Source organism: Daucus carota, chromosome 7 (genome assembly GCF_001625215.2).
Source record: "Daucus carota subsp. sativus chromosome 7, DH1 v3.0, whole genome shotgun sequence".
NCBI lineage: Eukaryota > Viridiplantae > Streptophyta > Magnoliopsida > Apiales > Apiaceae > Daucus > Daucus carota.
Genome location: NC_030387.2, coordinates 12,063,289 through 12,072,603, shown reverse-complemented (window position 1 = coordinate 12,072,603; position 9,315 = coordinate 12,063,289). Strand labels below are relative to the sequence as shown.

General features: G+C 34.1%; 1 pseudogene; it reads right to left on the bottom strand.

The window, feature by feature from the left end:
- Positions 1-1,704: 1,704 nt before the first annotated feature.
- On the bottom strand, positions 1,705-3,577 carry LOC135147899 (uncharacterized; annotated as a pseudogene).
- Positions 3,578-9,315: the final 5,738 nt, after the last annotated feature.

The following is a 9,315-nucleotide window of genomic DNA, read 5'->3' as shown; positions in this document are numbered from 1 at the left end:
TTATTTTAGTTAATAAAATAAAATGTTAAATTTTCTTTTATTTTCTTTGTTTTCTAATTTAATGAATTTATTGAGTTTAATATTAATATGAAATCTTATATTATTGTTAAAAAGATTAGAATAATAATATAAAAATTGTTAGAAGAATAAAATATTGATATATGAATTTGGACCAAAATTTAGGCCAAACTGTTGGAATGAAAAGATGGTTCGGTCAAAATTTGAACCAGGATTTAGGCCAAAAACCGGTTCCAGTGTTGGAGATCATGGCCTTAGATGCAAAATGGGTAAAGTGGTGGGATCCACATACATATTTTTTAATAATAGATTTGAGACAGTGGAGTAAAGTAGTTGGTGTAATAGTGTTTTTATTATTATATAATGGAGATAGTGGAAGAATGTAGGGAATGTAGTAGTGTTTTATATTATAAAAAGTTTGCTATTTTGGGAATGTATAGAAATGATGAGACATCTCAAAAAGAAAACTGTATAGAATTGATATAGACGGAGGGAGTACAAATTACAGCATGGCATGGTGATGGTTAATATTTACTATTATACAGATTTTATCAAAAGGAGTACAGTTGTGTTCCAATTGTTGAAGCATGAGGATTTTGCTGAGTTTGCCTAAGCATGTCTACTTTACCTTTGTTTTTAATTTTTTTTAATTTGTTATCCCAGACTTGTGTGGTCCAGGAGCAGTTTTTGATTTATTTTTTTCTGATTTGTTGCGGCGGGCTTGTGTGGACTAGGAGCAGGTGCCTAAGACCATCTCCACTAGGGGTGTACGCGGGGCGGGTTGGCCCGGTTTAGATTTTTTATCGACCCAACCCATTAAATTCGGTTTGCTAATTTTCGAACCCAACCCATTAAATTTAATTTATAACCCAACCCGATTTGTCATACTTCGGTTTGGGTTGGGTTGGGTCGGTTTGACGGGTTACTAACTACTAAATCGCATATTTTGCAGTTTTAAAATTGTTACGCAACCTACAAATTATAGAGCACTAAAACAAGTTCGGACCTTTAAAGGATAGTAGCTTCACTATCGAACTCTCAAAAGGCAAGCAGACGAATGACAAATGCGCAGGAAAGATATTTTAAAGGAAATTCGAGAAAAGATACCAATGTTATAATTCAGTTTTATCACACTAATGTTATAATTTCAATTGGGTAGCTATATTTTACATATATACAGTTTTGTTAGGTATATATATTATATATATAATGTATTTTTATTAAAATACCCTCGGGTTGGGTTGGGTTGGCCAAATAAAATCTAAAACCATGCCCAACCCATTAAAGTCGGGTTGGAGCTGATTCAACCCAATTAAAGAACGGTTTAAAATTTTCGGTTTGGTTCGGCCAAAAATAGGGCCGGTTTGGGTTGGTTTAAACGGTTTGGGCAACCCGTGTACACCCCTAATCTCCACTGGTAAAGTCCAGGTCTTAGTTTTTGTGGCTCCCATTTTGATCCAAGTAAGCTAAAGGTGGTTTTTTTCTTCACTTGTCTCGGTTGCTCCAACGCAAGAGCCCGACACCACATTTTAGTAGGACCCATTCATTTATTTTATATACTACTATATTTAAAAAACACTATGCTTTAAATAAATTTTTACTTAATAATAACAAATTAAATTAAATGATAAACAATTATTTAAAAAACAAAAGACATAATTAAAAACACTCATAATTTAAGAGGAAGACATGATTAAAAAAACACACTACAAGAATAAGAAAAACATAAAATTGAAAATATTACATATTACATAAATTAATGATTATTATGAAATTGCGAGATATGCTCAATTAAATCAGCTTGTAATTGGCGATGTTTCTGTCTGTCACGGATTTGAACATTATTTTGGATATACCTTTCATAAGGGGCAAAAGGTTCTTCCCCTAGGTTTGGTTGTGATAAACCGTTTGTTGCATCATCATAAGTTGGCAGAGGACCGAATGGGGTAGCATAGGTGTCTCTCTCATCTTCGACAATCATATTATGTAATATGATACACGCTCTCATTATTTTAGCAAGATCTCCTTTGTCCCAAAATCGTGATGGACCACGTATAATTGCAAATCGTGATTGTAGCACACCAAATGCCCGTTCTACATCTTTCCGTTGGCCTTCTTGATATTTTGAGAATAATCTTCTTTTATCACCTTGGGGACGTGGAATCGTTTTAACAAATGTTGCCTATTCAGGATATATTCCATCTGTTAAATAATATCCCATATTATAATCGTTACCATTAACATTGTAGTGTACTTCAGGAGCACGACCTTCTAGCACTTCATCAAATACTGGTGACCGATCTAACACATTTATATCATTGTTAGAACCAGCAACTCCGAAAAATGCATGCCAAACCCATAAATCCGATGAGGCAACTGCTTCAAGCAAAATTGTCGGAACCCCTTTGTGACCACTCATGAACATTCCTTTCCATGCTTTAGGACAATTTTTCCATTGCCAATGCATGCAATCAATACTTCCCATCATGCCATCAAATCCACGATCTTCACCCATCTTTAGTAGACGTTGAACATCATTTGAGTTTGGCTTTCGCAAGTACTCACTCTCAAATATAAAAATAACACCCGTCACAAATTTTTTCAAGCACTCGATCGCGGTTGATTCGCCGATACGCACATAATCATCAACAGCATCTGCAGATACTCCATATGCCAACATACGCATGGCCGCCGTACATTTTTGTAAAGGTGAAAGCCCTTTTCTTCCCAGTGCATCAACTCTTTGCTGAAAATATGGATCCAAATTTGAAAGAGCATCCACAATACGAAGACAATAAGAAAAAGACACATACAACGACTACATCATTCTTGATTTCACTTCAGCAAGCATCCTAGCATGAATCTCCCATTGATCATCATTCATTAGAGTTGTATCGGCCATCAGGAGACGTGAATCTATATCCCTTTGTCGAATATCATTAAATTTTTCTATTAGATTCAATTTTCTAGTTGTATCGGCTTTCAACTCTTCATATTCATCCTCCATATTTTTTTTCCCTTTGGCCTTTCCTTTTCCCTTCTTAGCCGCTTTTGTACCTTTTGGACGAACAAGAGATTCCACGATATTTTCATGCGTCTCATCATTTCCAGATGTTGAATAAGCTCCAGAATCACTTAATTTTGTTCGTTTTCCACTTCCACAACTTGATGTTGGAGTTCTCCACTTTGGTTGTCTCCGAAGCTCGTTCCAATGCAACTCAAAATTTGACTTCTTTTTGTATTTAGTTTTGTGGAGGTCATGAGCTGCTTCGAGTATGTTGTCCGAGTTTGAACCACTTCCAACTCTTCGTTCAGCTTGTTCGTAACACGATCCGAATTTTTGAGACCCTCCATTTATTCGTTGCCATCATTTTTTTATAGCTATAACCCCTCTTTTGATAAGTCCAGGGTTACTCTCTTCGCAATATTTATGAATTCGATCCCAAAATGCTTCACTTTTTTGATCGGCACCGGTTATCGGATCAGTAGACACATTTAACCATGCACTGATTAGGAGTTTATCTTCACTCCATTTCCACTGAGTTATCCCTTCTCGCATATTTTCAACTTCGATAACATCATCATTAAGATCAACAATGTTATTAGCATCGAAACCAGAACCTTGTGAGTGTGGAGGATTTTCATTAATAACAGGATTTTGTTGAGTTCCGAATTGTGGATGTATATTTTGAAAATTTTGGACGAAAGGAAATTGAGAATTATGGCTTATGGGGATACGGAAAATATGGATTTTGAATGGGAAATTGAGAATTTGGAGTTTGAGAATTATAATTTGGATTTTGTGGGTTTGAAAATTGAGCATTGTCGATATTTGGATTTTGGGGATATGGAAAATATGAATTGGGGAATAAATATGGATATTGAGTATTTGGAAATTGAGAATTTTGTGGGGTTGAGTTTTGTGAATTTGAAGGTGAATAATTGTTTGGGTTCATATTTACTGAAAAAAATTATGCTTATTTGTAGAAGAGAAAGTGATAGAATGTGAACTATTTTTTTTACAAGGCTAATATTTATAGTACTAGAATTAAGGAACGTTAAAATTTTTAAAAAAATTAACGTTCATATGAACGTTAACATTTATAACGTTAATATTTCAGTCTGTGCTTGCGTGCTTTTACAGTAACGGAAACAAAAGAAACCACTTTATGCGTGACTGTTTTAATAAAATAATACAGTAAATCAAAAGAAAATGAAAAGGCTGCCACACTTGGCTAGCCCAGTTACTCGGGCCTGGCCAAGTCCATCCACAAGCTGCAGCGCAGAAAAAAAAGCTGGGCACCTCTTCACGCTTTCCAACGCGGCACTCGGGCTAGCACTGGAGATGGTCTAAATTCCGTCCTTACTATACTGGGTCTGATATCCCCCGGTAAAAAAAAATTTGGCCCCTTCATCGGAAACCTGGTTGCGTGCCTAGAATGGTGATTAGACTGGGACGTGTTTTGATCATTTTGGGATGAGGGAACGATATTCTTGCTCTTAATCTAAGCTTATTCATTTCAGAATTTATCCGGATTGCGAATAAGGAATAATTTGCTTTTTTTGAATCTTGTCCCCGATGGGGGAGGGATTTCTTTTATATTCGTAAATAAATCATACTGGTTAAATCTTATATAAAACAGGGTAAAAGATTGTGATCGGTTAATTTATGTACATGCAAGATGGTCTCATTACTATTAGAGTGAATTCATACAATCAAATTTCGACACATCATTTGAAAAAAAAGACTGGGACAATTTTTTGGGGCACATGGCATTATCCTATAAAATGATATATTTTCTTTTAGTGAGTAATTGAAAGTTTGCACCCTGCAACTTAAGTCATTTTTGCGATTTGGTTATGTTTTTACAATGTTGGCAGTGTGCAACCCAAGACTTATAATTCTTAAACAAAGTGCAACCTGTTCTCCAACTGTCGCTGAAAGATAACCCAAGACCAGTATAATTTCTGCAACTCTTCTGTACAAAATAAGATCCATCATAAAATTAAAAAATGTGACTTGTTAGGATGATTTCTCTTGGCTGTCCGTATGATCTTCTCAATACCGTTACCAATACATTCCTCCAAATAAGATTGTCGCGTTTCAGAAAGCTTTTAGTCTTTTCGACAAGGTGCGATCTTTCCAATACATTATACTTCATGATTATGGTTATGTGATTATTTATGGATTCACAGTATATATTATTATGGTGTGGTTCATAATTTTCATGATTAGGTATAATGGTGTGGTGTGCTTGAATCTATTAGTGTATGTGTTGTTTTGTATCATATTTTGTCATTTCTTGATCTATTTTGCCTGATTCGGAGGAGATTGGGTATTTGTAATCATTTTTATATCATATGATTAGTTACATTTTTGAGTTTTGGATTCGCATTTTCGATTTTTATTTTTCGCTAGTGTCCATGATGAATGTTTGTGTTTTTCCGGTTCTTGCACGGTGACGGTGGAGGTGGTGTAATGGTGCTTAATTAGCGCGTGTTTTGATATTAGATTATTCTGATTGACTTATTTTGTTGCATGATTTTAGTTTAGATTTGAAAATTTGGAATTTATTTGATTTTAATAGTAGTAAATGTAGGTCTTAATTTTAGTTTTTGTGAATGGCAAGTTGACTATTTTAATTTATTTGGTTTTAAAATTTGAATTTTCTCTTCATACTTTAATTTGAACTTTTATGTAGTAATTAGTAGATTAATTAAAAGATTCAAATTTTGAATCTTATAAATGAATGCATTTAAATATATTTGTACCATTTATGGGTTATTTGAATTTTGAATCTTGTAAATGAATGCATTTTAATATATATACCATTTTGGTGGCCGAGGGTGACGACGGCAACGGTAGTTCCGGGATCAGCATGCGATCCGGTTTCAAAAAGGAAGGCGCTTCACTGTGCCTTAATGAAGGCGTTAATTGTGCCTCTTTATTGAGGGTGTAATTTGTGCTCCATAATTGATGGAGTTAAATGTGCCTTATTTGAGGTGTTAATTGGCCTTAATTGAGGACGTTAATTGTGTCTTAATTAAGGGCGTTAATATTTTATTAATTGTACCTTAATTAAGAGCTTAATTGTCTCAATTATGAGTTATCATAATTGTGGGAATTTTTTGATCATCTCATGCAATATACACGTGATTTTAATATTAATTAATTATTGGATATATTATCTTTTATTTTTATAATATATATAATGTGTTATATATGTCGACTTATATTATTCTTGTTTTCTTTCTTCTATTCTCAGGATTCTTGGAAGAAGACGGGTTTTTCTTTTCGGACATTAAAGTTTTATTGTCTAAATTTCCCCGGTCATCTTGCATGTCCGACGGTTAGATAATAAGCTTTCTTGAATGAAAGAATTATCACGGTGAACTGCTGTTTCATATTGTTGAGATTCATTCTCATTTTCAAAAAAAAAAAAAAAAAAAAAAAAAAAAAAAAAAACGTCCATTGACCAGTTATCTCTGATACGTTTTGTGATGGAACTGCTAAGAAACAAAAAAAATGAAATTGATAAAGGTCAAAAATAATTCCTAATTATTATTGGATTATTAAAAGACCCAGGAAACTAAAAGCCCAGTTCATAAGGGCCAATTTATTAGTTAATTTTGTAATCAATCAATATGGGTTAATATAAAGCTCACTATACATGCGTACATGAGCTTCATGGACCGTTAGAACTCAAAAATTAAGCATCCAGTCTTATTATAGGCTTGTATCTAGATTCCTAATCCAACTAAGAGTCTCTTGGAAGGAACCAGAGATTTAAAGTTTTATATGAATTCTAACTTTTAAAGATGACTATAGAGTCCTAAATATCACATCCTCGTCCCAAATAAATAATTTTAAATTTAAAAAATAGAGATTGAATCTCTTTGAAATAGTTAAAATATAGTTTCGATATTAGAAGTAATAAGTACAGATTTTATAAGAATTTTGAGTGATTTACATTTGCAGAGTTAAGTTTGTTGGAGTCCTCATTCTTCAAAATTAGATAAAAAATAATCTAGTGGTTTCAAATTTAATTTTTTTGTCAACAATATTTTTAAATATCCGCCAAACTAAAGACTACAACGTAATCAACATGCATAACAATTGCTTTTTAAAATCACAAGATGCTATGTTCTACCATATTACATGTCCTACGATTTATGAAATTAGTTGTTGTGCGTAAATCTAATGATTTAGGAAATCATTTAGATTATATTTTATCCAAATCTTCAAGACTTCACTAAAACAAGGACTTTAATAAACTTTACATATACATTATAAAATATCAGGAATATGCCACATTCCGGAATGGGATAGAGTAATACAAACCTCCATCCCCATCCCAACTCTCAAATTTCTCATAATTTTAGAAAATTCTTCCAATTTTTTGCTCCTAATTTATTTTTGTTTCCTCGTTTATATTCATGATGGATACATAGTAGGATCGGACAAAACGACCGAAAGATACATGTCCTTGTCAGTATTAGAGGTGGCAATATGGTTGCAAAACCATTAAACCAATCCAAACCAAAATTGTGGATTTGGATCTATTTGAAATCACATTCATCAACTCACACACTCACACACATTATTGTTATATTTAGTATTCATTATATTATCACTTGAGTGTATTAATTTTTATTCATTATATAATACTTATTTTTACTTACTAACCTAGTTACCTATTCATTTATTAATATATGGTATGAAAATAATTTTAGTTCATTTTTCCAAACTATATCTATTTTATAAGAAACAAAACCAAACCAAAATCACATTTTACCACCTCTGGTCAGTATTACGTGGGGGTGGGGGATATGTACGTGCATTACATATATTTTGCACAGGAAACATGTGATGAACACAGGGTTAGGTTTCTTGTTATTATAACAAATTTTCATATTTCTCGTCCGCAGAAAAAATATAAAAAGACTTATATGAAAATACATATTAATAAATTTCTTTCACGTTTTGTCAGGAAAAAGAAGATTCAGTTTAATTCGTATAATAAAAATTTTATATGTATGTATATGTCAGGGTATGTTATAGCCGGAAATCTTACCAACTCATTTTAGGTTTTCTCCCAAAAACTTACTCATTTTAGAATTTTTGCATGGGGCATTTTTTTTCTTTTCGGACATATCAATGATCCAGTTCAGAAAGTTCATATTTCTCATCCCTGGAGGAAAATGTAAGAGACGTATGAATATATATATATATATATATATATATATATATATATATATATATATGTTGTGGAACAGAAAACGTAGGGTGTGAGCGAATCGTGCTTTGGACTGGTCTCGGTGCGAGATGCCTACGTATCTTCTGCGTGGAGAAGAATCAAGTCCAAAACGTAGTTCTAGTTAAGAGGGGTAGAGCCCTTTATATAGGCACTTCGAAGTCAGAAGTCGGATGGAAGTACGATTCCATGTACCAGACTTCTTATTGAAGTATGCTTCGGAGCAATAGATAAGATATAATTCTTATCTTCGGGTGTTAATGCTACCCAGAACTCCGGGACGTTTATCCACGAGAGTTAGTCGTGTCGTGGGATTTCTCCTCGCAGCTGGACCTTCACATGGGCCTCAAGCCCGTCTAAATCCATCTTATTATCTATACGTATCTGGTTTGGACCGTTATTGGGCCAGAGCAGGATTTCATACGATTAAACCGGTTGCTCGGGCCTTTATTGGATCGGGTCATGATACTTAATTACCCAATCCCTATCATTTGCCCCCCAACTTTCGAAAAATATTGTAGTAATTTATCGAGAGTTTGACAGAGGTTTCCGTATTGTGCATCGTGTATTTCGTCGGATTTTCTATCAAGACAATGTTCTCGTGCGTTCCCGCCTTTTTCGAGGCTTAACTCTATTTTATTGGAATTTTTGTGATCCAATTTCAATTTTCCAAAATATTTTTTGAAATTGAATTTCAATTTTCCTGAATTTTCAGGATTTTTTCACATATTTTTCCATTTTTCTGGGATTTTTGGGGTATTTCTTTAAAGAATTAAATATTTCTTTAATAGAAATTTGTTCCTCTCCTGAGGATGCTTCCTTGGCGTGGGTTCCCCCGCTAAGGAGGCATCCAATTAGCCAAGCCGAGGAGACATGTCTCCTTGGCGTGCTTGAATGCTGCTTCAAGTGTCTAACCTTCTTGGCGTGGGTACCCCCGCCAAGGAGGCACTTTAGCTTGCCACGCCTAGGAGACATGGGTCCTAGGCGTGCTTCACATGGCTTCGCTTTGGCAATGCCTCCTTGGTGTGGGTACCCCCGCCAA